We start from the raw sequence: 27,287 nt of genomic DNA on the forward strand, positions 1-27,287 counted from the left end.
CTTTGTCCCCAGTGCCATATGGGGAGGGGGAAAAGCTATGGGAAAATATTTTGGCTTAATATAAAGAACTTTACAGGAGCCATATATCCATGGAACAGCCTTCCTTTCTTGATTATGCTTTTCACATCCCTGGAATATACAAGCAGATACTCAGAGACTCCTGCACTGAGAAGGATAATGTGACCTTCAAGATCCATTTAATTCTGTGCCTGACACTTTACCAGGAGGTGATGAATGTTCTCCTCCCAAGAAGACTTCTCCTGGGGAAAGGAGCCCAAAGAAAGACTTTTTTTTTTTTTTTAATTTTTTTTTCAACGTTTTAAGTTTATTTTTTTTTGGGACAGAGAGAGACAGAGCATGAACGGGGGAGGGGCAGAGAGAGAGGGAGACACAGAATCGGAAACAGGCTCCAGGCTCCGAGCCATCAGCCCAGAGCCTGACGCGGGGCTCGAACTCACGGACCGCGAGATCGTGACCTGGCTGAAGTCGGACGCTCAACCGACTGCGCCACCCAGGCGCCCCAAAGAAAGACTTTTTTATGTAATACCAACACTTTGAACAGTCGACACTTCTTCCAATATGTACAGCCACTTCTGATATTTATCAAGTTTCCACATTTGAATGGGTTTTGTGTTCTCTAGTCAGTTCATTGGTCCATTGTCAACCCCTGTGCTATTAGAACCACATTGTCCTTGGTAATGCAAGCTAGTGCAGTCACTTTGGAAAACTGTATGGAGGTTCCTCAAAAAACTAAAAATAGAACTACCCTATGACCTAGCAATGGCACTGCTAGGTATTTATCCATGGGATACAGGTGTGCTGTTTCAAAGGGACACATGTACCCCAATGTTTACAGCAGCACTATCAACAATAGCCAAAGTATGGAAAGAGCCCAAATGCTCATCGACGGATGAATGGATAAAGAAGATGAGGTATATATATACGATGGAGTATTACTCAGCAATCAAAAAGAATGAAATCTTGCCATTTGCAACTATGTGGATGGAACTGGAGGGTATTATCTTAAGCGAAATTAGTCAGAGAAAGACAAAAATCATGTGACTTCACTCATATGAGAACTTTAAGAGACAAACATGAACATAAGGGAAGGGAAACAAAAATAATATAAAAACAGGGAGGGGAACAAAACATAAGAGACTCATAAATATGGAGAACAAATCGAGGGTTACTGGAAGGGGTGTAGGAGGGGGGATGGGCTAACTGGGTAAGGGGCATCAAGGAATCTTCTCCTGAAATAATTGTTGCACTATATGCTAATTTGGAGATAAATTAAAAAAAATAAATTTAATAAATTATATAAACATTAAAATTACACTGCGTGAAAGAAACTTGTCATAAAAGACGAAGTCCTGTATAATCTTATTTAAATAAAATTCCCAAACATAAACTCACATATAGTCATGGAAGTGTGAGAGTAGTGGCTTTTTTTTTTTTTTTTTTAAATTTTTTTTTTTTTTTTTTCAACATTTTTTATTTATTTTTGGGACAGAGAGAGACAGAGCATGAACGGGGGAGGGGCAGAGAGAGAGGGAGACACAGAATCGGAAACAGGCTCCAGGCTCCGAGCCATCGGCCCAGAGCCTGACGCGGGGCTCGAACTCACGGACCGTGAGATCGTGACCTGGCTGAAGTCGGACGCTTAACCGACTGCGCCACCCAGGCGCCCCAGTAGTGGCTTTTAAGGTGAGGGAGATGAGGGAACAGAAAAAGAGACACAGAAGAACTTTCTAATATGATGAAATACTTGTATATGTTGTTTTCTGTGATCACAGCAGTGTAAACAATTGTCACAACTCTTTTATCACCTAAGATCTCTGCATTTGTTGTATAAAAAATATTGTACTCGGATTTTTTAAGTATCAATTAAAACATGTATTAGCAGAATACCATGTCTCAAAAGTTTTTAATGCTTTTGAAATTTTATGTAAATCAATATGCTTAGTAGCATAACAAAATTCTATATTCTTTGCCCTAAGAATTATTTGAAATAGGAATATCTTTGCAACTATATTTAGAATCCTATAACTTTCTTTAGGAGAGACAATTCTTGATATTTTCTTTTCAGGTACCCTAAAATATTCTTGTGATAGGGAATAACTGAATAAAGGATTCTCAATGCTAAAAGAAAAAAAAAAAAAGAAACACACTGCCTTAATCGTTATAGTGCTACAATAATTTCTGATACCAGGAGTATAAAGTCTTCCCACTTGGTTCTTCTTCTTCACATTTTCTTAGACATTCTTTAGTCAGTGATCTTCCGTATGAGTCTAAGGTGAATTATGTCAAGTCCCATGGAAAAACAATGCTGGGATTTTGATTGGGATAACAGTGAATTTGTAATAGTTATAAGGCTGATGATAACTTTATGAGAAAGACATTTTTTTTTAATTTAAAAAAAATGTTTATTTATTTTTGAGCGAGAGAGAGAGAGAGAGAGAGCCGGGGAGGGGCAGAGAGGGAGACAGAATCTGAAGCAGACTCCAGGCTTTGAGCTGTCAGCCCAGAGCCCGATGCGGGGCTTGAACACATGAACCGTGAGGTCATGACCTGAGCGGAAGTCGGATGCTTAACCGACTGAGCCACCCAGGTGTCCCAAGAAAGACATATTTAAAGGTGAAATCTCAGGAGTATTGACATCCATGGGGATAGGTTTTTCTGTCAGAGTTGCTGTTGCCCCTCACATTATACTGTGGCTTGTATCCAAGAGCAGCCACGCTCCATTTCGCCATGTGGAAATGCCTTTCCAGCCAAAACCCTCACCAATCATTTGGTTGGCCAAAGCGAGTTCTCCCAAGCCTGTTGGGATAGGCCGCCTGCTTTTTTGCAGCCTCTACCCACAAGAAAGTGCCAGAAGGTGTGGCATCAGGATTGGAGGAGAGAGTGGGGGATACGGCTGCAGGAGACGCCTCCTCAGGCACTTCACAGAGGGCACCTTTCTCTGAGAATCAGCTTGGAGCCAACTTTTCTTTCTTCTTATGACTCAACCATCATTAATTAGGAAAGCTGCCTGAGCATTCTTCATTTGAGTCAGAAGCCCTGCCCATGCTTAAGCTGTCAATGCTGTAGGAATTTGCTCCTTTGTCATTTAAGGGCTCATAGAAGTCTTGTCCTTTCCAGATAGTCCTCTTTGGAGGGACTCCCCAGCCCCCTTTATGGTTCCTGTGAGGTGGAGGGTGACACATTTCCTTGTGCTTTTCGCTGGTCCTATCATTGGTGTCTTTCTCAAGATGTACCTCTGGGGTCTTCGGTGGGGGAGCAGGGGGCGGGGCTGGAGACGAGGAAGGCATCACTCCCCATCACGGAAGGAGAGGCATCATGGGTGAACGAAAACAGCTTTGAGGTTGACAAGCTCGAATTTGTTTGCTAATTCTGATACTAATTAGCTGTGCGTCCTTGGGTGGTCTGTCTCGTGGCTCATCTGAGCCTCAGTTTCTGCGTTTGTGAACATGAGGTGATGGCATCTCTTGTCCTTGATCGTTGAGATTATTCATTGAGATACTACGTGTGGAAGCACCTAGTGTGGTACTTGGCTTCGAGTAGAAGTTCAAAAATAAATGCCACCTCCCTGACTCTATTTCCCACCACTGTGGAGCTCAGACCCGCATCCCATCCAAGGCCTTCTAAGTGGCCACACAGCAGGCACAGTAGTGGTGGTGGGTGGCGAAGGGGAAGTCTTACTGTATGGAGAGTCTTGGCACCTTTTAGAATTTCCTGGGAGAGCAGTAGACTAAGTGGCCACTTCATGCCGTTCCAGAGCGTGACCCAAGGAGTGGACAGAAGACTTGTATCTGTTGTTTAGTCATAGCCCCAGTGTGGCCTGAAACTTCTCCCATTAGCCAATTTCATTTGTAAACTTTCTTCTAGAATTGCTAGATTCACCTGGAAAATAGTCTGCAGTCTGCAGGCTGGAGTGTAGAAAGCCATTTTCAAGGGTGATGAGGAAGGCCAGCTGTGTTGGTGGTCTCTCATTTAGTAGCACATCGGACCCTTTCATATGGAGATTCGTAGATTCGGCGGCGTTGGAGCAGCGACTGTCATTTACCTTTGTTCACTTTTAGCTGGAACCCTGCCCACAATAGGAGGTCATCAAAAAGTTGATGTCTTTGGGGCGCCTGGGTGGCGCAGTCGGTTAAGCGTCCGACTTCAGCCAGGTCACGATCTCGCGGTCCGTGAGTTCGAGCCCCGCGTCAGGCTCTGGGCTGATGGCTCGGAGCCTGGAGCCTGTTTCCGATTCTGTGTCTCCCTCTCTCTCTGCCCCTCCCCCGTTCATGCTCTGTCTCTCTCTGTCCCAAAAATAAATAAAAAACGTTGAAAAAAAAAAAAAAAAAGTTGATGTCTTTAAAAATTGTGTGATTCTGGGGCTCCTGGGTGGCTCATTCAGTTAAGTGACCGACTCTTGATTTTGGCTCAGGTAATGATGTCACGTTTCGTGAGTTTGAGCCCCGCGTTGGGCTCCACACTGACTATGTGGAGCCTGCGTGGGATTCTTTCTCTCTCTTTCTCTCTGTCTCTGCCCTTCCCCCGGGAAATTTTGCTCTCTCTCTCAAAACAGATAAGCGAACAAACAAAAAAAAATGTGATTCTGACACGTGCTACAACATGAATGAACCTTGAAGACGTGCTAAGTGAGGGAAGTCAGACATGGAAAGACAAATACTGAATGATTTCCCTAGAGCGGTCAAATTCATGGAACGATGTAGGAAGGTGGCTGCCAGGGACTGGGGGAGGGGAAACGAGGAGTTTGTGTTTAATGGAGGTGGAATTTTGCTTTGGAAGATGAAAAAGTTCTTCAGGTGGATGGTGGTGAGAGTTGTATGACATTGTGAATGTGCTTCATGCCATAGAACTGGTACTCACAAATGGTTAAAATGGTAAATTTTACATGTATTTTACTACAATAAAAAATAGGTGCCTGTCATACAGTCAGTGTCCTAATTTTTTTAAGTTTATTTATTTAGGGAGAGAGAGAGTGAGAGCGAGAAAGCAAGCACAAGCAGGAGAGGGGCATGGGAGGGCTAGAGAGAGAATCCCAAGCAGGCTCCGTGCTGTCAGCGTGGAGCCCGATGTGGGGCTCAAACTCACAAACCATGAGATCATGACCTGAGCCGAAAACCAAGTTGGACACTTAACTGACTCAGCCCCGCCCCGGCGTCCCCCAGTGTCCTAATTTTTAAACTTAGAGCATATCAGTGAGTACCCAAAGGCAATTAGCATTTGCGAGATGTAAAAATGTCACTGGATTTGCTCGTTTATTCAGCCAGCACTTCTCGGCTGCTGGCTGCATCCAAACTTCCGAGCCAGGCTGGAGGAGTCAGATTCAATCCCGTGCATGCGCGTGTGCTTCCAGGGGTGGACGCTGAGGGTGAGGACGCAGAGGCCCCTGGCTCAATGAGCGCGGCCTACACATGGGAAGGGAAGACAGGGAGAGCTGCTTAGTTCCCTGGTGTTGAAGGGCAGGATCCTTGGGGGGAGCTGGAGCCTGTGGGGGGAGGAGGGTCTCAGAAGGAGGGGGGGCTGGGTGCTGTGCTGGTGGGGGATGTGGCACCAGCCTTACCTTAGTCTCCTGGCAGCTGGCCACCTTAGCTAAGTTTTAAAAAGTCTCTGTAGGGGCACCCGGATGGCTCAGTCGGTTGAACGTCTGACTCTTGGTTTTGGCTCAGTTCATTATCCCAGCGTTGTGGGATCAAGTTCCATGTCGGGCTGAGTGCAGAACCTGCTTGCTTATCTCTCCTTCCCTCTGCCCCTCTTCCCTGCTCTCTCTTGCCGTCTCTCAAATAAAAAAAAATACAAATCAGAAAACATGTGCAATGTGTTACACTGAGATCGTGTCTGTATATCTATTATCCATATATCTATAGCTGTCTTTACAGATCATCTGTATCTTTGGTGTCTGTACACACACACACACACACACACACACACACACACTCACGCAATGGATGGGTCAGGGCGGGAGAACTCTGAAGGTCTGGAAACAAGTTTTGATTATTTGCAGGTTTCACTTCTCTTGTTTTTGGAGCAGGGTGTTTTGGCTCTGGGGAGTGGTGAGAACATCCTGGGTGTGTCCAGCACCCTAGGTCCCCCCAGCCCAGCCTTTAGGTCAGAGGATAGCTGGGAGCAAGGGGTCCAGGGTGGAGGATGTGGGTGGAGCCTGAGGGTGCCTCCGGGGTGGGTGTTGATGCTGGGAGAGCCCGAGGGCTCTGTCCTTAGTTACTGTGTTGGGGTCCAAGCCAGAAGTCCAGTCCCTCAGGTGGGCTGGTTTGCTTTGCTGCCGTGCAGACCACACTGTCTCCCCAGGGACCCATCCTCCTCCTTCCTGGAGAAACAGTTTGGGAGGCAGCAAGGTCCTTTTCCTTGATGAAAGTTGATGCGTTCACATACCCACGTAGCGGTGAGTTCAGATGACTAAGATGTGATAGAGCCTGAAGCAATGATTCGTCCAAGAACAGGCAGCAGAGGGAAGGGGAAAGAGGGGACATGCTGAGGCTCCATTAGCCGCTGATCACTCAGTTTGAGTCAGTTTACAGGACCTTAGCTTGTCATCTGTGAGGACAGCAGAAGGCTGCATGGGGCTTAGCCAAGTATTGGGGCCTTGGAGAGGAGGGAAGGAAGTCAACAGGGAAACCACAACCGACGGCTTTTGAATTTTCTAACACGTCTACTGGCATTTGCAAATAACTGTAGTCGCCAACATTTATTGAGCACTTACTGTATGCCAGGAACTGCACAAAGTGTCTTATATCTTATGAGGTTATTTTGGATGGAAAAAATTACATCTTTATTTTTATTAGCTCCTAATGGATATTTCATACTTCCTTCAATTGTGAATACAGGCATCAGACCACAATCTTCTTATCAGACCACAACATTAGTATTTGCCACCTTGGACATCACAGGTACAGAGTCAAAGAGGACCAGCACCGCAAATCCGTTGAAAAGGCCTGGACTGTTGTTACTGAGTTGGTATTGCAAACTTGGTGGGTGCAAACGGTGAGGTGTATTTTTTCTTTTTCTTTTTTTCATTGCTTTATGAGCCAGGTCAACATAAGCACCGAGGAGAGATGCCTGGATTGCTCCCAAAGAGGAGGCAATATGAGCATAATTTTCAAGTTATCCCTGATGGAAATTTCCATGAATGTGTCTTTGGATTGAGGGGTCAGTTGATTGGATTCATATGGAAGTCTGCAAGGGGCTCTGAGTAAGCAGTCTCCTTCACTTTTTTGTTTATGTTTTTCCTCTTCATTCACTCTTTGTTACTGAGATATAATTCACATTCCATGAAACCCTTTTAAAGTGTGCGATTTGGTGGCGGTTATCATATTCACAAACTTGTACAGCCCTCATCACCATCTTTCCAGAACATTTTCATCACCTCTGAAAGAGGTGATGAAACTCCCCACCCACCTCAAGCCCCCACCCTGGGAACCACTGATCTACTCTCTGGTTTACAATGTTTTGTAATTTTCGTGGTACAAGTCTTGCACTGCTTTTGTTATATTCATTTACTTTTTTTAATGATTATTTATTTTAGAGAGAGAGAGAGAGCATGAGTGAGGGAGGGGCAGAGAGAGGGACAGAGGATCCAAAGCAGACTCCATGCTGACAGCAGACAGCCTGATGTGGGGCTCGATCCCACGAACCATGAGGTCGTGACCTGAGCTGAAGTCGGATGCTTAACCAACTGAGCCACCCAGGCACCTGTCAGGTTTTTTCTACTTCGCTGTTCCTCTGTCCTTCGTAGAGACCTTCATTCTCAAGCCTCTTGTCTCATGATTGCAAAGTGGCCGCTGCACTGCCAGGTCTCACACTTCCATTCCAGGCAGGAAGGAAGGAGGAAGGGTGAGAGGATGCAGAGCTTTCCTTTAGCAAGTCCTTATCTTCTTATTTAGGAGGCGACGCCCTCCCTCAAGCTTGGGAAAGCCAAGTGTCTTCTTCTATTAACTGTCTTATTTAATCCCTATTTTAATGGTCTCAAGTAGGTAATATTTTCCCTGCTTTACAGCTGTGGAAGCATAGAGAACTTAGTAACTTTCCCAAGGTCACACTGTCCGGGGCCGAGCTAAGACTGACAGTAATAACACACTACATTTTTCCAGCCTGTGTTCCGCTATTGCATACAAAGCACTTCCCCATTTGTTTCTCCATTTGGGTCTCGCAAAACTCTGAGATGGGCAAGGAAGGTATTGGAATAGCCTCATTTCGCAGGAGAGGAATTTGAGACGCAGAGAACTAAACGGTGACTTACCCAAGGCACCCAGCCAGCAACTTTCATTCAACTGGGTTAATCTCAGGTCTAGTGTCCTGTCTTCTGGACCCCCTTGAGAGGTCAAGGAGCGCTTTCGATGAGGGAGACAGACACACAGAAAAGGTGCAAATGGATTTCATGTGCTTCAGGTTTGCATAGGCTCAGCTTTTGGGGGGCTTTTCTGCTGATTCTCTGCTTCCTTTTTTCCTGTAGTTTCCATCCCTGTCATATATTTATTTTCTGACAGGAAATTTGTATCTCTTCATCCCCTTTGCATACACACACATCTTCTTAACTGTTCATCTATCCATGGACACTTAGGTTGTTTCCATATCTGGGCTATTGTAAATAATGCTGTAATAAACATAGAGGTGCATATATCTTTTTGAATTAGTGCTTCATTTTCTTTGGAGAAATACTCAGAAGGGAATTACTGGTTTATAGGGTACTTCTATTTTTAATTCTTTGAGAAACCTCCATACTGTTTTCCATGGCACCTGTGCCAATTTACGATCCCACCAGCAACGCATGAGGGTTGTCTTTTCCCCACATCCTCACCAACACTTGTTATTTCTTTTGTTTGTTTGTTTTTCATGTTTATTTATTTTAAGAGAGAAAGAGAGGGAGAGAGAGAATCCCAAGCAGGCTCTGCGCTGACAGCCCCAACGTGGGGCTGGATCCCACGAACTGTGAGGTGATGACCTGAGCCTCGATGATGACCGAGGCTTCGTGGACCGAGCCACCCAGGCACCCCTCAACACTTGTTATTTCTTATGTTTTTGATTTTAGCTATCCTGACTTGCGTGAAGTGACGTCTCACTGTGGTTTTGGTTTGTGTTTCCCTGATGATGAGTGATGATGAGCGATGATGAGCATCTCTTCGTGTGGATCCTGGCTCTGCTGTTCCTGCAGGGATGGGGGGTGTGTGTCTGGGACCAGGAGGAGAGGCACCAAGACTTTGTCTTAGAATAGACTTGGCATGCAGAGGGGGTCTGCATCGCCTTTCTCAACCAGTGGGTTTCACTCTTTGCGCATGTGTTTTCCAGCTTCACTTCCTGAGGCCTCTGCTGCTGGAAGGGGGGGTTTCCTAGACTGAAAAGGCAGACTCCATCTTAAATATTATCTTCCTCTTCTTGAACACAGGTAACACAGAGGAGTGGATGTTTCCTGACAACCTAGTTTGATTACATGGTGAAAGGACAGAAGAGAAGACCAAGTCCAAGTGAGTTTTCTGCTGGCCTTGATAGAATTAAATGTGGTTGAAAAACAAAACAAAATAGCACTCCCAGCTCATCCATTTTTTTCGAGCCTATGTGTATCATGACAAATGTGACACCTAGCTCTGACCTAGGTGCCTGGGTCATGGGTCTTTGAGAAAAACCTGTTAGTGGTTTATAGAAGAGCAGACATGAAGGCTCCAACTGCAGAGAATAGATGAATTCAATGGATTGCTGTGTTTGGATATAAATATGCCCATTTTAAAATACAAGTATGCTATTTTGATAGTGTTAAGTAAGAAAATGATGGTAATCACACAGTGAGCAGACTGGTATTATTATGGCCTTACCATGGTTCTCAGTATGGAGGCACATAGTAGGTACTCAATAAAATATTCATTGACTAACTTTTGGAGCCAAGCCAACTTAATGAACTGATCACTGGAATTTGGACACCACAAAGAGTTAATAATTGTAAAGTATCCTGTGTATTCTGTGATTATTCCATGACCGCAAATCATCTCTCAAATAAGCTATTGTCAAATCATTGTTGCAAATTACAGGACAAAAGTCCGAATTTAACTCCACTTTCACGGAGGGAACCTCACGTGCTAATCATTTCTTTCCCACCTCTGCTAGTGGTCTGAAATGCGTGCCGCACTGGCTGCTGACATAAGCAAGCACACTGCCTGCTGGTTCAAGGGGCTGCCCCGGGAGCTAATTACAGACACGAGGCCGTGTGGCCGGCAGACCGCTGCTGGATGTGATTAGAGGGTTTTGGAGTGTTGCCATCTGCTCACTTTCATGGACACAGGGGAAGCAGCCAGGGTAATGTCCCCCTTTAGGCCTGTCTGCCCCATCCTCCAACCTTCCAGCTGCTCTGGCTGATGGCCTTGGAGGCGTCTTGACTCTTGTTTCACATTCTTCATCAGATCCACGAGCAGACCGGCTGGCCCTGCTTTGAGCATGTATGTGTCATCTCACCAATGTTACTTGCCTCTGCTGGAGCTGTGCTGGACCAGGCTCCCGTCATTTCACAACTGGGGCTACAGAAGCAGCCTCCTGGCTGGTTTTCTTGCTTCTGCTCTGCGTTTTTTGTTTTTCAAACTTTTTAATATTTATTTATTTTTGAGAGAGAGAGAGAGAGAGAGAGAGAGAGAGAGAGAGCGCACAAGCGGAAGAGGGGCAGAGAGAGAGGGAGACACAGCATCTGAAGCAGGCTCCAGGCTCCGAGCTGTCAGCACAGAGCCCGACGTGGGGCTTGAGCCCACGAACCATGAGATCATGACCTGAGCTGAAGTTGGACCTTCAGCCTACTGAGCCACCCAGGCGCCCCTGCTCTGTCTTCTTATGCTTGGCGTTCAACACAGTGGGTAGGGGGATCCTTTTTACAGATTTAAGACATCATGGAACCGCACTCAGTTCTTCTCTGAATTCTCCAGATCCTCGTCCTGCTCAGAGGAAAACCTCAAGTCTGTCCAGGGGCTTGTCACCCCCATGGTTCTTTGAATTGATCTGCCACTCTCCCTGGCTTTCTGGACTTAGGCCACACTGGCCTCCTTCCTGTTGCTGGAGCACATCAGGCAGGCTTCGGTCTCTACCCCATTCCTGCTGCCCTGATGGCTCCCTCTGCCTGTGACGTGGTTCCCCAGAAAACCACATGGTCCCCTCTCTCACCGCCTTCAAATCTCTGTGCAAATGTTTCCTTCTCAGTGAGACCTGATCACCCTATTTAAAACTGCAGCTAGGCCTGAAGCCAAGACTACATTGTGTATTAACTGACTTGAATATAAATAAAAAGAAAAAAAAAACAGAGAAGGCGGCAAATCATAAGAAACTCTTAAATAGAGACAACAAGCTGAGGGTTGATGGAGGGGAGGTGGGTGGGGGGAATGGGCTACATGGGTGATGGGCATTAAGGAGGACACTTGTTGGGATGAACGCTGGGTGTTATATGGAAGTGATGAATCACTAAATTCTCCTAAAACCAACACTACACTATATGCTAACTATCTTGAATTTAAATAATAAAAAAAGATGGGAAAAAATAAATAAAAGATAAAATGCATGGAAAAGAAATAAAGCTACAGCTATGTATTTAGAACTATGTGTTAGTTTTGCTATAGGTTTTTTTTTTTTTTTTTTGTAGATTTAATAAAATCTTGGTTTGTGAGCATAATTCGTTCCAGAAACAAGCTTGTAATCCAAAACACTCACATATCAAAGTGAATTTCAAGAACCACCGGCTCAGTTGTGATCATGTGACATTCGGTGTCACACATTACTCATATTGCAAGACATCACTCATTTATTAAGTTAAAATTTATTAGAAATGTAGGAAATAATCAGCATTTACTAGAAATGTAGGAAATAATAAACTAAAAGGCAACCGACAGAATGGGAGAAGATATTTGCAAACGACATGTCAGATAAAGGGTTAGTATCCAAAATCTATAAAGAACTTATCAAACTCAACACCCAAAAAACAAATAATCCAGTGAAGAAATGGGCAAAAGACATGAATAGACAATTCTCCAAAGAAGACATCCAGATGGCCAACTGACACATGAAAAAATGCTCAACATCACTAATCAGGGAAATATAAATCAAAACCATAATGAAATACCACCTCACACCTGTCAGAATGGCTCACATTAACAACTCAGGCAACAACAGATGTTGGCGAGGATGCAGGGACAGAGGACGTCTTTTGCACTGCTGGTGGGAATGCAAACTGGTGAAGCCACCCTGGAAAACAGTATGGAGGTTCCTAAAAAAATTAAAAATAGAACAACCCTATGACCCAGCAATTGCACTACTAGGTATTTATCCAAGGGATACAGGTGTGCTGTTTCGAAGGGACACACACATCCCAATGTTTACAGCAGCACTATCAGCAATAGCCAAAGTATGGAAAGAGCCCAAATGTCCATCGATGGTTGAATGGGTAAAGAAGATGTGGGATATATATATACAATGGAGTATTACTCAGCAATGAAAAATAATGAAATCTTGCCATTTGCAACGACGTGGATGGAACTAGAGGGTATTATGCTAAGTGAAATTAGTCAGAGAAAGACAAATATAGTATGACTTCACTCGTATGAGGATTTTAAGACACAGAACAGATGAACACAAGGGAAGGGAAGCAAAAATAATATAAAAACAGGGAGGGTGACAAAACATAAGAGACTCTTAAATATGGAGAACAGAGGTTCCTGGAGGGGTTGTAGTAGGGGTGATGGGCTCAATGGGTAAGGGTCATTAAGGAATCGACTCCTGAAATCATTGTTGCACTATATGCTAACTAACTTGGATGTAAATTAAAAAAATAATAAAATTAATAAAAAAAATTTATTAGAAATGTTTGCTCGTCTTGCGGAACACTCACACAAGTTACAAGCAATCCAAGGTTTTACTGTATTTTCTTTTTAAAATATTTATTTATTTATTTATTTATTTATTTATTTATTTATTTTTGAGAGAGAGAGGGCATGAGCACGATTGGGGGAGGGGCAGAGAGAGAGAGAGAGAGAGAGGGAGAGAGAATCCAAGCAGGATCCATGCTGTCAGCACAGAGCCTGATGCGGGGCTTGAGTTCATGAACTGTGAGATCATGACCTGAGCCGAAGTCAAATGCTTAACTGACTGAGCCACCCGGGCACCCATGTAGGTACTTTTTTGTTAGGTTAAGGAAGTTTCTGTTCCTAGTTTGCTGAAGCTTAAAAATTATTGAGTTATTGAATTTCATTGATGTTACTGATTTTTCTTCTTCTGTACTGAGGTTGTCATGTCCTCGTTTACTAGGTTACTGTGGTTAACTGTATTAGTTTATTTTCTGATATTAAGCCAGCCTGCATTTCTGGAATACCCGAGGGGCCCATTAGGGAGACCACAAGCAGAGCATGGCAATCTTGCCAAGTTGAGGAGACAGACATAGGCATGTGGAGAGTGTGAAGCAGCTGGAATTTGCAGAACAGAGCCCCAGAGAAGAGAATCCTATGCAGAGAAAGAGTTCTAAAAATCTGGAGACTAGTCCTGAATACTAATGCTACACATGCACAGAGTGAAACTCCACGAAGCAGGTCCAGGGACGACTGCAGAGCTGTAAACTGAACCACGCCTGGGAAATACTCCAGGTCCGACCAGACGAAGTGGAGAGTCCTCACTGAACACATGGGCATTTACAGAGACCCCAGAAGGGTCAGCCTCACTAGTTGAAGTGAATTGTTTCTACAGTAAAGACTATTCAAGACATGTCCAAACAAAGCCTAAAAATACTCTGTGAGAGAACTAACCTCATCTGTAAATAACATAGCTTCCTATCAGAATAAAGCCTGATACTCTCGAAAATAAGGCAACAAATCCCGTGACTCAACAATGTACAATTCATAATGTCCATCATCCAATAAAAAGTTATTTGACATGAGAATAGGCAATCAAATGTGATCCATAATCTGGAACAAAAACAGTGAATGGAAATAGACTCAGAAATTGTAGAGGTGACACGATTAATAGACAAGGACTTTAAAACACTTATTGTAGGGGTGCCTGGGTGGCTCAGTCAGTTAAGTGTCCGAATTCGGCTCAGGTCATGATCTCGCAGTCCGTGAGTTCAAGCCCCGCGTCGGGCTCTGTGCTGACAGCTCAGAGCCTGGAGCGTGTTTCAGATCCTGTGTCTTCCTCTCTTGTCTGACCCTCCCCCGTTCATGCTCTGTCTCTCTCTGTCTCAAAAATAAATAAAAGTTAAAAAAAATTTAAAACACTTATTGTAAATATGCTCAAAGACTTCAAGGAAATTATGTAGTGTGGAGAAGAGTATAAGATATAAAAAAAAAAAAATCCTAAGTGGTCCTTGTGGCACTGAAAATTTTGTCAGATGGGATTAACAACAGATTAGACTCTGCAGAAGAGTAGATCAGTGAACTTGTAAACACAGTAATGGATTCTATCCACACTAAAGCGTAGGAAAAAAAAAAAGAAGCAAACCCCACCAGATCCTCTTGGACCTGTGGGATATTGTTGAGCAGGATGTATATGTGTGATCGTGTGTAACAGAAGTCCCAGAAAGAGGAAGGTCAGGAAAGAAATAGATTTGAAGAGATAATGGCCAAAGTGTCTTCTTCATTTGATGAAAACTATAAAGAGAGTTATAGACAGATCTAAGACACTTAAAGAATCCCATGCAGAATAAACATAAAACCAAAGCAAGACACATCATAACCAAATTGCTGAAAACCAGTGATAATAAAAAAAATCTTAGATTTTGAGATAAAAAGATATAAAATACAGAACAAAGGTTAGAATTACTCCAGATTTCTTGTCATACACGACGGAAGCCAGAAGACATCAGAACAACACCTTTAAAGCACCAAAAGAAACAACGATCCATCTAGAATTCTATATCCAGCGTGGTAAAATTATTTTTCAAAAAACTTTTTCAAGTACACAAAAGCTGAGAGTTTTTTCTTGTAGATAATGTACTATCAAATATTAGAGAATGTTCTTCGGGCAGAAGAAAGTGATACCAGATGGAAAATTAGATGTATATATAGAAACGAAGACCACTGGAGTAGGGGAAATAGAAACGTTTCTCATTTAAATTTTTTTTTTCAACATTTATTTATTTTTGGGACAGAGAGAGACAGAGCATGAACGGGGGAGGGGCAGAGAGAGAGGGAGACACAGAATCGGAAGCAGGCTCCAGGCTCCGAGCCGTCGGCCCAGAGCCCGACGCGGGGCTCGAACTCACGGACCGCGAGATCGTGACCTGGCTGAAGTCGGACGCCCAACCGACTGCGCCACCCAGGCGCCCCAGAAACGTTTCTCATTTAAAAATTTTCTTTAAAAGATAATTGACTATGGCAGGGGTGCCTGAGTGATTCATTCAGTTGAGCGTCTGACTTTGGTTCAGGTCATGATCTCAGTTTGTGAGTTCGAGCACCACGTCGGGCTCTGTGCTGACAGCGCGGAGCTTAGAACCCGCTTCCAGTTCTGTGTCTCCGTCTCTCTCTGCCCCTCCCCTCCTCATGCTCCATCTCTCTCTCTCGCAAAAACAAACAAACAAACAAACAAACAAACAAAAGATAATTGACTATGGCAAAGAAATCTTGTGGTGTGGAGTTTATAACATATGTAGATGTAAAGCGAGTGGCAGCAATAGCATGCAGATTTGGAGAGGACAAACAAAACATTCCCTCCACCCTTCTGTAATTTGGCCATACGACTGTTCTGATCCGTGTGATATGAGCGTAAGTGCCGTGTGCCTGCCTTTCTTCTCTCCTTCCTCCTTCTTCCTGTCTAGATTTCCAGAAACTGTCTTAGACAAAAGGGTGACCTTCAGATATTGGACATTGACTTTTCTTTCGTTGGCCAATGAAAGAGCGACAGGATCTAGGGAGCCTGGCTCTCCGTCTGGATTGCCAGGCCAGGCCCTGAATGAGCCTTCTGCTCATATCACAGTGAGAATGTGGGAAGCTGCTGTAATTTGGAGGTTTTCTCTAACCTGGAGCTGAACCCAATTCTAACTAATATGATTGGATATTTGAAAGAGTAGCAGTTGGTAAGTCTCTGACAAGACAATCTAGAAAAAAAGATGACACAAATAAGTTATATGAAGACTTCATTTCTTTTTCTTTTTTTAATGTTTATTTATTTTTGAGGAGAGAGAGAGAGAGAGAGAGAGAGAGAGAGAGAGAGAGAGAGAGAGAAGGAGGGGTAGCGAGAGAGGGAGACACAGAATCCGAAGCAGGCTCCAGGTTCTGAGCTGTCAGCAAAGAGCCCAATGCAGGGCTAGAACTCATTATGTGAGATAATGACCTGAGCCGAAGTTGGACACTTCACCAACTGAGCCACCCAGGCACCCCAATAATATGAAAAATTTAAAGAAGGATATAACCATAAATGCAGCAGAGGTCACAGGGATAATAGACTATGAAAAAGCCTATTGATAATTTTCACATGCAAAAAAAAAAAAATTCTAGAAGAAAATCACTAAAATGAAGTCAAGAAAAAGCAGAAACTCTGATGTTCGTAGCAGCATTATTCACAAAAGTAAAAGGGTAGAAACAATCCAAATGTCCGTTGATGAGTGATTGTGGGACATACGTACAGTGGCGTACCTTCAACCTTGAAAAGCGATGAAATTGTAACACATTCTACAATATAGATGTACCTTGAGAACATTATGCTAAGTGAAATAAGCCAGACCCATAAGGACAAATAGTGCATGATTCCTCTTATATGAGGCACTAGAATGGTCAGATTCGTAGAGAGAGAGTAGGACAGAGGTTACCAGGGACTGGGGGCAGACAGAAACTAGAAATGAGTGTTTCATGGGGACAGAGATTCAGTGTGGGAAGATGTAAAGTTCTGGAGTTGGTGGTGGTGATGGTTGCACAACAATATGAATGTACCTAAAAAAAACCAAACAAACAACCTTTATTTGTTTTGAGGGAGAGCGTGGGGGAAGGGCAGAGAGAAGAGAGAGAGAGAGAATCCCATGCAGGCTCTGGGCTGTCAGTACAGAGCCCAACATGGGGCTCGATCTCACAAACCATGAGATCATGACCTGAGCAGAGATCAAGAGTCGGAAGCTTAACCAACTGAGCCACCCAGGTGCCCCACAATTTTTTTTCTTTTTAGGTATTGTGGAACAGGAGGATTTTTCAGTGTATCCAGGCCTCCATGCTGTTACAAAGGGAACAGGGGCCGTGACATTCTCAAGCTTCTAGCCTAATGACCTCTGCTCTGTGCATATCCTTTCTTGGCATTTACATAACTGGAAGAATGGGTGCATATATATAACATTATAGTCACAGTTATTAGAGATCATTTATTATTTTTTAAGTAATCTCTACACCCAACATGGGGCTTGAACTCACAGCCCCAAGATGAAGAGTTGCATGTCCCACCGACTGAGCCAGCCAGGCGCCCTGGTAACCGGCCATCAGAAAGAGCAGACCTCGCTTCGTGACCAGCGGGAAGCCCTCTTCTGAATGACTGCCCCTTGTCCCTAGGCCTTTTCGTCATGGGGATTGGCAAGCGAAGTCTGCTTGGCCTCCCTGTGTGATCCAGGCTTATGAGCCAGGGGCCACTTTTAGAGCCACCGGTGGGGATGACATCCGTTTGTCACCCGGCTGTGAGCTCTTGGGTGGAACCAGCTCCCGCTGCCCGCCTGTCAGAGCCTGCGTGAGAAGGATGCCGTTCTTTCCTGACAGCTTCTACCTTCACAATCACCTTAGCCTCAAAAATGCACCAGGAATTCACGTGGCAGCGGCACATTCCAAATCCCTGCGTAGGGTGGCCGCGCCCAGATTCCGCAAGAGAGCCTCGGCAGACCTGGCTTCCCCCGCCTGCCTTCCCCACCTCCTCAAGTGTCTCTGCCTCGTGACTTTGAGCCGTGGTGCCATCAGGCAGGGACGTGTCTGCGTTTTTGAATGACATCATCGGTCCCAGGTGAGAGGTAGGTTTCTTCTTCACCCCAAGCACATTTCTCCAGCGCTCCAGGTTCCACCTTCGTAGGCAGATACAGCTGGGTGGGGGGAGGTCTGCTGAGCTGCTCTGTGCCGAGCCTCCTCTGCAGGGGCACCCCAGGTACCTGCACTCTGCCTCACGAATCCTCCAAAGGCTTCTGAGACTCTTGTCCACATGGTCCCACCCTGCCCATGCTGCTTGCTTGGCTCATGTCCCCTCTGCGCTGCAGTCCAGCTGGCCTGCCCGACCTTCCCAGCACAGCCCGCGTCTTCAGAGTCCCCCGGAGGCTCCTCCCCTCCCAGGGCCCTCCCAGGACTTGCAGGGCTTCGAGGCGTTTTCTCTCCCCACCCGTGTCTTATCCCCCTTCCGTGCTTGCTGGGAGCAGACAGTGGGGCTGTTGAATATAATGGCAGTCCAGAATTGCATGTGGCCAGTCGTGTCTCTGAGCTCCACCTGGAGCCAGTGAAGAAGGAGACCTGCCAGGTCGCTGCCGTGTCCCTGTGTCTGCAGCCAGGGCGCTCCTGCATGGCCACCGTCTCTGGCCGGGCACTGATGGGGTCACACCTCCTGTAGACAGTACTGTGGCCACAGCCTCAGTGGATAAGGACTCAAAGGAAGCCCAGCTCAGGGCTGAGTTGTCAAATGAGGTTAGCCCCTCCCCCCGCCCACCCTGGAAGGGCACTGTGGCCTGGCTGCAGCAGAGACAATTAATACTAACTCCATCTTCTTGGGATACTTAAGCGGCCCAGGAATGCGAGTTTAGGCTGTCCTGGCAATGCTGCCCAGGCTCTTTAGGATTTTCTTTCCCCCATCTCCCTGAATCTTAGGGAGTGCTGACTGTGCCCTGCCTGGCCCTGGGCTGTGTATGCTTGCTGCCCCAGGAAACAGCACACCGGCCCTGTCCACCTGTTGTTGGATGATGGGTCCCACTGCCTGCTTATCCAGTATGTACTTGTCCCAAGGTTGTAGCAGGGGCAGCTACCACCGCCCTCCTGCCCACACTGAAAAACAAACAGGGTGACACTGCAGGTCTAAACCTGCCTCGTACGTACCAGGAACCCAGTACAAAGGAGCTGGATGGAACAGGAGAAAATTGAATGCAGCTGAGTTAGAAGGGGGCATTCAGGGACACTCCTGAGTTCAAATCCCCCTAAACCTTGGTTTCTTCAAAGGGTGATTGAGGATGGGGGCGCCTGGGTGGCTCAGTCAGTTAAGTGTCCGACTTCGGCTCAGGTCATGATCTCTCAGTTTGTGGGCTCGAGCCCCGAATAGGGCTCTGCACTGATAGTGTGGAGCCTGCTTGGGATTCTCTCTCTCTGCCCTTTCCCCACATGTGTGGGCTCTGTCTCTCAGAGTGGATATATAAACTTAAAAAAAAAAAAAAAAGGGTGGTTGAGGAAGGAATAAGACAGTAAATGGAAATGCCAGACACAGAGCAAGCGACCACAGTGGTAATTATTGTTCTCAGGGTGGGACAGAGACAATAGTGAGCTATACCCACTTCTGTTGGGGCATGGCTCTGTGGCGGTGGGGGCCAGCCCCAGCTTGGGTGCCTGCCTCTGTCCTGGGGGCATTTACATTGTCCCCTGACCTCCCAGCACTGTTCTGAGGATCAAAGGAAGGAGCATGGGGGCAAGCCTCTTGCAAACCATAAAGTATTTCATAAACCCCAGACGTTTGTATTACGATGGACATGGTGATTATCTGTGTCCCAATGCACTTCTACCCCAGTGTCTTTGAATGTGCCTTTGAGTAACTCAAGGTGCGGGGGGAAAGGTGGTTTCCTAGTTTTGGATGTTGCCGGGATTTGAAACGTGCTTAAACTTGGCTCCCAGACAGGCTGAAGTTAAACTGTGAACACACGTTCCCTGTCCAGCGGCCTGGGATTTTGCAGCTGGATTGCTGCTTCTCATAGCTTTCTGTCTATCCTCCTGTGATTGCCAACCAGCTTCTATCGGCAGGTGCAGGGAGTCGAGGACAGGTTAGACGGGGGCTTCTAGACCCTGCAGCCCGGCTGCCACAGTACCAGACCTTTCTGTGCCCCATCTCTGCCTCCCAGGGGTAGAGAGCCTTCGAAGAGCTATCCACGCATCTGATTTTTATCTTATTAATTTTTTTTAATGTTTATTTATTTTTGAGAGAGATAGACAGAGTGTGAGCAGGGGAGGGGCAGAGAGAGAGGGAGACACAGAATCCAAAGCAGGCTCCAGGTTCCAAGCTGTCGGCACAGAGCCCGATGGGGATCTTGAACTCATGAACGGTGAGATCATGACGTGAGCCAAAGTCGGACGCTTAACTGACTGAGCCACCCAGGTGCCCCCCATGCATCTGATTTTAGGTTGCAGTATGGTTGATAACACAAGCATGTCCACGTTGCTAGGGAAGCACACAGAGGGTCAACTTCTCAGTCTTGAGGAAGGGGGCGGAAGTTCACAGCTTTCCTTGAGGCTGCTCCTGCAGTAAATCCCACCTCCAGCACCCAATATTCCTGTCCCTGAATATCCTTGGCTGGAGAGACACAAAAAGGGCAATTGCGCAGGGTGTGTGTGTGGACGGGGTGGAGCCACAAAAAACGATTGGATGGAGGCAGTGGAAAATTTAAAATAGATTTGTTGTTTTATTCCGCTTGTATATTGATAGGCTTATGAACGATCATTATTATTGTTATTCATTGTGGTGGAATGCATCTGAAAAACTTACCATCTGTATTAGTTGGCTAGGGCTGCCGTAACAAAGTAGCACAGACCAGGCAGCTTAAACAATAGAAATTTATTTTCTTCCCATTCTGGAGGCTGGGAACCCAAGATCAAGGTGTTGGGGGCATTGGTTTCTTCTGAAGCCCCTCTCCTGGGCTTGTGGACGGCTGTCCTCTTGTGTCCCTTCAGATCATCTTTCTCTGTACATGTAAGTGTCCAGATTTCTTCTTCTGATGAGGACGCCAGTCATCCTGGGGTAGGGCCCGCCCTAATGACCTCATTTTAACTTAATCACCTCTTCCAGGAGCTTATTTCCAACGCAGTCATATTCTAAGAAACTGGAGGTTTGGACTTCAACATATGAATTTGGGAGAGGGCATGATCTGGCCTGGAACACTACAAATTGCCTGCCATACCTAACCACTCTCCCAGGGAGCGGGAAGGGCAGCAGAGACACCAAAGTGGGACCACTGGCTCTTCTTTCCAGGCTCCCCGTCTCACAGTTGCATCTAAGAGAGGATGTGGATGTTGCCCCAAATTATAACACTATTCTTAGAAATCATGAGCCCCAAGACCCTTTTAAAAAAAAAAATTAATGTTTATTTTTTGAGAGAGATAGAGTGTGAGTGGGGGAGGGGCGGAGAGATAAGGAGGCACAGAATCCAAAGCCGGCTCCGGGCTCTGAGCTGTCAGCACAGAGCCTGATGGGGGGCTCCGACTCACGAACCGCGAGATCATGACCTGAGCCGAAGTCGGACGCTTAACCGACAGCCACCCAGGCTCCCCAAGCAACAAGACTCTTAAAACCCAAGGCGTCTTATGTGTTAGAGTTGTAGTCAAGAGCGCTCTTTGGAAAGATGGCAGAATCTTCTTCAGGCTGTGCTGCTCACTGTACGTGAGAAAGGCTTGTCTCCCTCAAACAGGCCTGGTGGGTTTTTATCATGACTTGTGTGAGGACCTGGTTGTGAAGCATTGAAACATGAAGCATAAATGACAACAGCACAGAGATCCCAGAGATTCTTCTTCCAGGAAACACTGTGCTGGTTGCATACAGCCTGGACTCAACAGCATGGAGCTTCTCACATACTGAGTACTGTAGATGGCACTGGACACTTCCTCCTGGAGTGTTTTATGTTGGAAAGCAATCGTTATTTATTGGCATTGTGGTAACACTTGTCTGGCTTACAACTTTTCTTTCTGAGTAGTGTCGGTAAGAATCTGATAGGATCGTGTGCCTAAATATACCCGAGTATATGGGGATCCACCAGGATAGATACGGATGGATGAAGCTAACAGTTTGCGGGTTCATCATGCACATGACTGTCCTAGCAAGGCTCCTGAGTAAAAGCCAGCAGCTGTCCAACAGCTCAGAACCATCCTGAATAGTGTTTTGCTAAGGGAAGGTTTAGATACTGAACCCTCAGTTTTCCTGCCGTTGTTCCTTCTCAGCTGAGTGGAAGCCAGGCTTAAAGAGCCTTCTCTGGAAAATCTGACTAATCCAGGGAAGGGCACTTGTAAGTGCTGACATGGGAGGGGGTCCCCCCCAAAATGTCCCAACTACAACATTCTAAGGCAGTAAATGATCATAAGAATCACCTGGGGAGGGGGCGCCTGGGTGGCTCAGTCGGTTAATCGTCTGACTCTTGGTTTCGGCCCAGGTCATGACCCCGAGATTCATGAGTTCGAGCCCTGCATCAGGCTCCACGCTGACAGTGCAGAATTTGCTTGCGATTCTGTTTCTCTTTCTCTCTCTCTTGCTTTCTCTGTCTCCCTCAAAATAAATAAATAAACTTAAAAAATTAAAAAAAAAAAAAAGAATCACCTGGGGAGGGGGTGCCTGGGTGGCTCAGTGGGTTGAGCACCAGTCTCTTGATTTTGGCTCAGGTCATGATCTCACGATTTGTGGATTGGGACTCTCTCTCCCTCTCTCTCTCTGCCCCTCCCCACTCATGTGCACTGTCTCTCTGTCTCAAAAATAAATAAATAAAACTTAAAAAAAAAAAAAAGAATCGCCTGAGGAGGTTTGAAATGCCCTCCTATACTCCTTCCTAGCCCCAAATGGTTACATCAGAATTTATGAGGCTGGGGTCAGGTCATTAGTGTTCAAAGCATCCCAGTGGTTGTAGCAAGTGGCTGGGCTGAGAAGCACAGTGCAAAAGGGAAGCCTGTTCTTGGCAAGTCCTACCACCTGCCCTGAGTTTCTGGTCAGTTTTTTTTTTTTTTTTTTAATGTTTTTATTTATTTTTGAGAGAGACAGAGCATGAGCAGGGGAGGGGCAGAGAGAGAGGGAGACACAGAATCGAAAGCAGACTCCAGGCTCTGAGCGGTCAGAGCTCCAGGCTCTGACTCCAGGCCCTGAGAGCCTGACTCAGGGCTCCAACCCACAAGCTGTGTGGTCACGACCTGAGTCGAAGTCAGACGCTTAACCCACTGAACCCTCCAGGCGCTCCTAGAGACTCTCTAAACAGAAGTGACTGGATTCCTCCTCTTTCTTACCTCACTGGTCAGGGCTGACCTCCACCCCCCGTGTGGCCTCGGGGTCTCCCGCAGCTCTGCAGCTCTCAAGATGTTAGAGGTTTGCTCTAGTCTGCTGTGAAGCGGGCAGAGTCCCTCCTGCCGTTCATCTTCTGTGTCTGCACTGTCAGAGGGGTCACCTGGAGTGCCCATTGCACCCTCACTTGCAGAAGGTGATGAAACACTTTGTAGGAGTTTCCCGGGACTGCCACGACAAACTTGGTGGTTTCAAACACCAGCATTGTATTTGCTCACAGTTCTGGAGGCCAGAAGTCAGAACTCAATGTATGAGCAGGGTCAGCTCTCTCTGAAGGTGCTCAGGGAGGCTCCTTCCTGTCTCTTCCAGCTTCTGTGGCTCCTGGAAACACTTGGGGTTCCCTGGCTTGTGGACGCATGTCTCCAATCTCTGCCTCCGTCTTCCCCATGGCTTTCTTCTCCCTGCGTGTCTCTGTGTCCTGGGCACCAGTCACGGGATTTAGGGCCCATCTGAATCCAGTAGCACCTCATCTTAACTAATTCCATCTGCCAAGACCTATTTCCAAATATAAGGTCATAGTCTGAGATTCTGGATGGACACGAATGGGGCGGGGGTGCTCTTCAATCCACTGCACAGCTCCCAGGCAGTCTTTCTTACACCTACGCCATGTCTCCTTAGCGTTGCCCATGAAATGGGATGGAAGTGACAGTCCAGCAGGAGCTGGGCCAGGCTGCAAATCTGAGTGACACTCACCAGGTTTTACCCAGAATTCCCCATCCTCTCTCCATCAACCTTGTTGGGTCAGCCAACCAGCTCCCTACTAGAAAATGTGATTGCCCCTGGGCTGGTTCTCCCTGGCCCCATGGGGTCATAAATATGCCCATCACATATTTCAGCTTTAGGTGCCAGCCAGAGCCTCTACTCTAAGATGTAGGTGGAGAGAGCTCTAAACTCACAAGCATTGCATCAGATATTACTTATTTTGGTTATTAAAAGCAACCAAGAGCTTAACTATTTCACACACATCCTCTCTTACAATTCCCATGTGCATTCATTCCATAAGCTTTTTTTAAAGTTTATTTATTTATTTTAAGAGAGAGAGAGAGACAGAGAGAGAGAATCCCAAGCAGGTTCCACACTAACACTGAGGAGCCTGATGCGGGGCTCGAACTCATGAACCACGAGGCCATGACCCGAGCCAAAATCAAGAGTCAGATGCCCAACTGACTGAACCATCCATGCACCCCTCAGTAGGCATTATTGAGCTATGCACCAGGCAGGGCAGGATTTGGAATTGATATAGATGGTTAGATTGAAGACTCCTGGGTTATAGTAGAGCCTGCCAGAGATTTTGGTGATCTTCCCTAATCAGCCTTCTTTTACTTTGCCTGGACATGTGACGTTCTGCCCGTGAGGGGGCCAGCCAGTGGGCTGGAGGGAGAAAATGTGGGTCTGTTCCTACACACTCATCCTTACCACGGGAGAGAAAAAGTACTCAAAGCTTGTTAACTACGGCTTGGGACGCTTGACTGGGTGAGAGCAACGAATCCCACCTTCCAGTGGGTGGTTCTCCGAGATGATTGCCCACCCGATAACCAGAAATAACGTGGGCACTGCTCAGGCCTCAGGGACCAGCATGAGCAGAATGGCCAGAGCTCCATCTGTGTGCTGTTTATTTCGAAGCCAGGCATGTTGTCACCCTGTGCAGCTTGAGACAGTTCGGAGCCGACGCCCTCGAAGGTCAGGTGAACGTGTGTATGAGGAGGGCGAGGGTGATATGACGAGGCTGGCAACACTTGCCGAAAGCTCGGGTAGAGTTTGTGTGGACACGGTCTGATTCACAGTGCATCTGGGTGGAAGTTCTCTGCGCATCACAGAGAGAAAACCCTACAGCTCTGGCAGCAAGTTGGTTGGACGGTTTGAGAAAGCTGTTGCATCTGTCCTGTATCTGCTGAGTATTAAGCAGCATTCTGCTGTCTGGGGGTCGAGGAGAAGGGGCCCAGGGCTCTCTGGTGATTCTCTCTCTCTCTCTCTCTTTTTTAAAACATTTATTTACTTTTGAAAGACACCAGTGGGGGAGGGGCAGAGAGAGAGGGAGACACAAATCTGAAGCAGGCTCCAGGCTCCGAGCTGTCAGCACAGAGCTCGACCGGGGCCCGAACCCATGAACCGTGAGATCATGACCTGAGCCGAAGTCGGACGCTTAACTGAGCCACCCGGGCACCCCTCTCCAGCGATTCTACTGCAGGTTTTAGGAGAGCATGATTAACCTTTTTTGTAGCGTTCTCCCTCACATAAAATGATTCCATTTTCTTAACCCACAGCCTTTCCCAGTTTCTTTCCCAGCTACTATAAGCCCATTGAAGACACAGATAGTGTATCTTTAGACACCCAGGGCCTAATGCATAGTGTCGGGAACATTATCCCCAATCCCAAGGGCTTATGGAATGACTCACACCCTAACCTAGAGATCAAGGAGGCTCTGGCAGTATACAGGCTTCAACAACAGAGAATGCTGTCCAAATGCTCCCAGAAGACATATGGGAGAGAAGGAGGAAGGTGGGCATGATCTAAAATCATGCCCGCATCTAAAAATCTGACATGACTAATTAATTTACAAATGCCAAAGTCACCACAAATGGTGGGTGGACTGAGATGATTACGGGAAGGGAGGAAAATCACACAGATCTTTCAGATTATTGAGGAGTGCAGGGTTGCATTAAATGGGGGAAATGTAAACCTTCAGCATGGTCTCCAAGGGCTTCCTGTCCAGCTTGGTGTGTTGGTGTGGGAGATGGTGGGGCAGGTAAAGGGCCACCACGAGGCTTGCAGAGGGTGGTGCCAGGGCTACTGAGAGCACCATGGCCTCTGGGGTCAGACCCAGTTTTGAGTCTGAGCTCTGTCCCTAGACTGTGTGACTGTGGGCACATCACTCGTCAGTCCCCAGTTTCACATCTCTGAAATAGGGAAATAACATCTACCTCATAGGGTTGCGGTAAGGACCAAATAGGTCACAAGTGAAAGCATCCAGTGGTTTCTAGCCCTTATGACATGTTCAGTCAGGGTAAGTTTACTATTATTATCTTACTTTACTGGCTTGTGCAACGCACTCTTCTGAATCTGTTTCTTCATCTGTAAAAATGGAATACATCAGAGTTGTCTGGCACACTGTTGATGCTCAAGAAAGGTTTTATTTTTAACTTTTTCTTACTTTTTGTTTTGAATCAATTTTAGACTTAAAATTGCAAAAATACTAGAGAGTTCCCCTTTACTCTGCAGCAGGCTTCCCCTAATGTAAACGCTGTATGCAATCAGAGTACACTGATCAAACCTAGGAAATTAACATGGGCATGATGCAATGACAGTCACAATACCAGGACCCCATGTTCCATTTAGTCCAATTTGGGACAGTTCCTCACTTTTTTACTTTCATGACCTTGACACTTTTGATGATTACTGGCCAATTACTTGGAAGAAATATTTCTCAACGTGGGTTTGCCTGATGTTTTCTGGTGGTTAGATCAAGGTTATGTCCTTTTGGCAGGAATATCACAGTCATGATGTTGTGTTACTTTTGTTATTCTTTTATCTTTATCATGGTAAAATACATGAAACATAATATTTACCAAACTATTTTAAAGCGTACGATTCAGGAGCATTTAGTACCTTGACAGTGTTGTGTACCCACCACCTCCATCTAGTTCCAGAACATTTCTATCACCCTCAAAAGCAACCCCTTTCCTATTAGCAGTCAAGCCCCATTCCCATCACCACCAGCTCCTGACAATCACCTACCTACCTGCTTTCTGCCTATGGATTCACCTATTCTGGGCATTTCATGGAAATGCTATCATGCAATATGCGGTCTTTCCTGACTGGTTTTTCTTCACTTAGTATCATGTTTTCAAATTTCATCCAGGTTGCTGCATGGATCAGTACTTCATTCTTTTTTATGGATGAATAATATTCCATTATGTGAACAGACCACATTTTATTTTCTAAGTCAACTGTGAAACCTGGCTTGGGCCCCGGGCTGGGCCTGGAAAGTGAGGGAAGGAAGGAGGAGAAACCCTTGTGATTGACAGCAGGTACTAAGTGTGGGGGGCGGGCAGGACTGGTGCACTAGGGAGTACAGGACTGTA

At 46.1% G+C, this 27,287-nt stretch overlaps 1 protein-coding gene and 2 long non-coding RNA genes across 15 annotated transcripts in view; all 3 read left to right on the top strand.

Annotated features, from left to right (window-relative positions):
* The window catches only part of LOC131501254 (uncharacterized), a 37,816-nt gene extending 20,507 nt beyond the window's left edge, over positions 1-17,309 (top strand). For 4 of the 13 annotated variants that reach the window (XR_009256716.1, XR_009256712.1, XR_009256717.1 and 1 more), the window contains 3 exons: positions 6,855-7,726; positions 9,410-9,488; positions 10,123-11,587. This is a non-coding gene — a long non-coding RNA (uncharacterized LOC131501254). Of the gene's footprint in view, positions 1-6,854; positions 7,727-9,409; positions 9,489-10,122; positions 11,588-13,290; positions 13,916-17,127 lie in introns of those variants that run through there. The other 9 variants (XR_009256715.1, XR_009256719.1, XR_009256722.1 and 6 more) reach the window with 9 other exon arrangements.
* On the top strand, positions 526-1,905 carry LOC131501256 (uncharacterized). The gene is made up of 2 exons (XR_009256725.1): positions 526-1,427; positions 1,682-1,905. It is a non-coding gene; the product is annotated as an uncharacterized LOC131501256 (long non-coding RNA).
* A 618-nt stretch (positions 17,310-17,927) lies between the features above and the next one.
* Positions 17,928-27,287, top strand: part of ADCY9 (adenylate cyclase 9) — a 131,518-nt gene continuing 122,158 nt past the window's right edge. The window contains exon 1 of the mRNA XM_058711098.1: positions 17,928-17,947. The gene's annotated coding sequence lies outside the window, so the exon portion shown is untranslated. The remainder of the gene's footprint in view (positions 17,948-27,287) is intronic.

Source organism: Neofelis nebulosa, chromosome 18, assembly GCF_028018385.1.
Source record: "Neofelis nebulosa isolate mNeoNeb1 chromosome 18, mNeoNeb1.pri, whole genome shotgun sequence".
Taxonomy (NCBI): domain Eukaryota; kingdom Metazoa; phylum Chordata; class Mammalia; order Carnivora; family Felidae; genus Neofelis; species Neofelis nebulosa.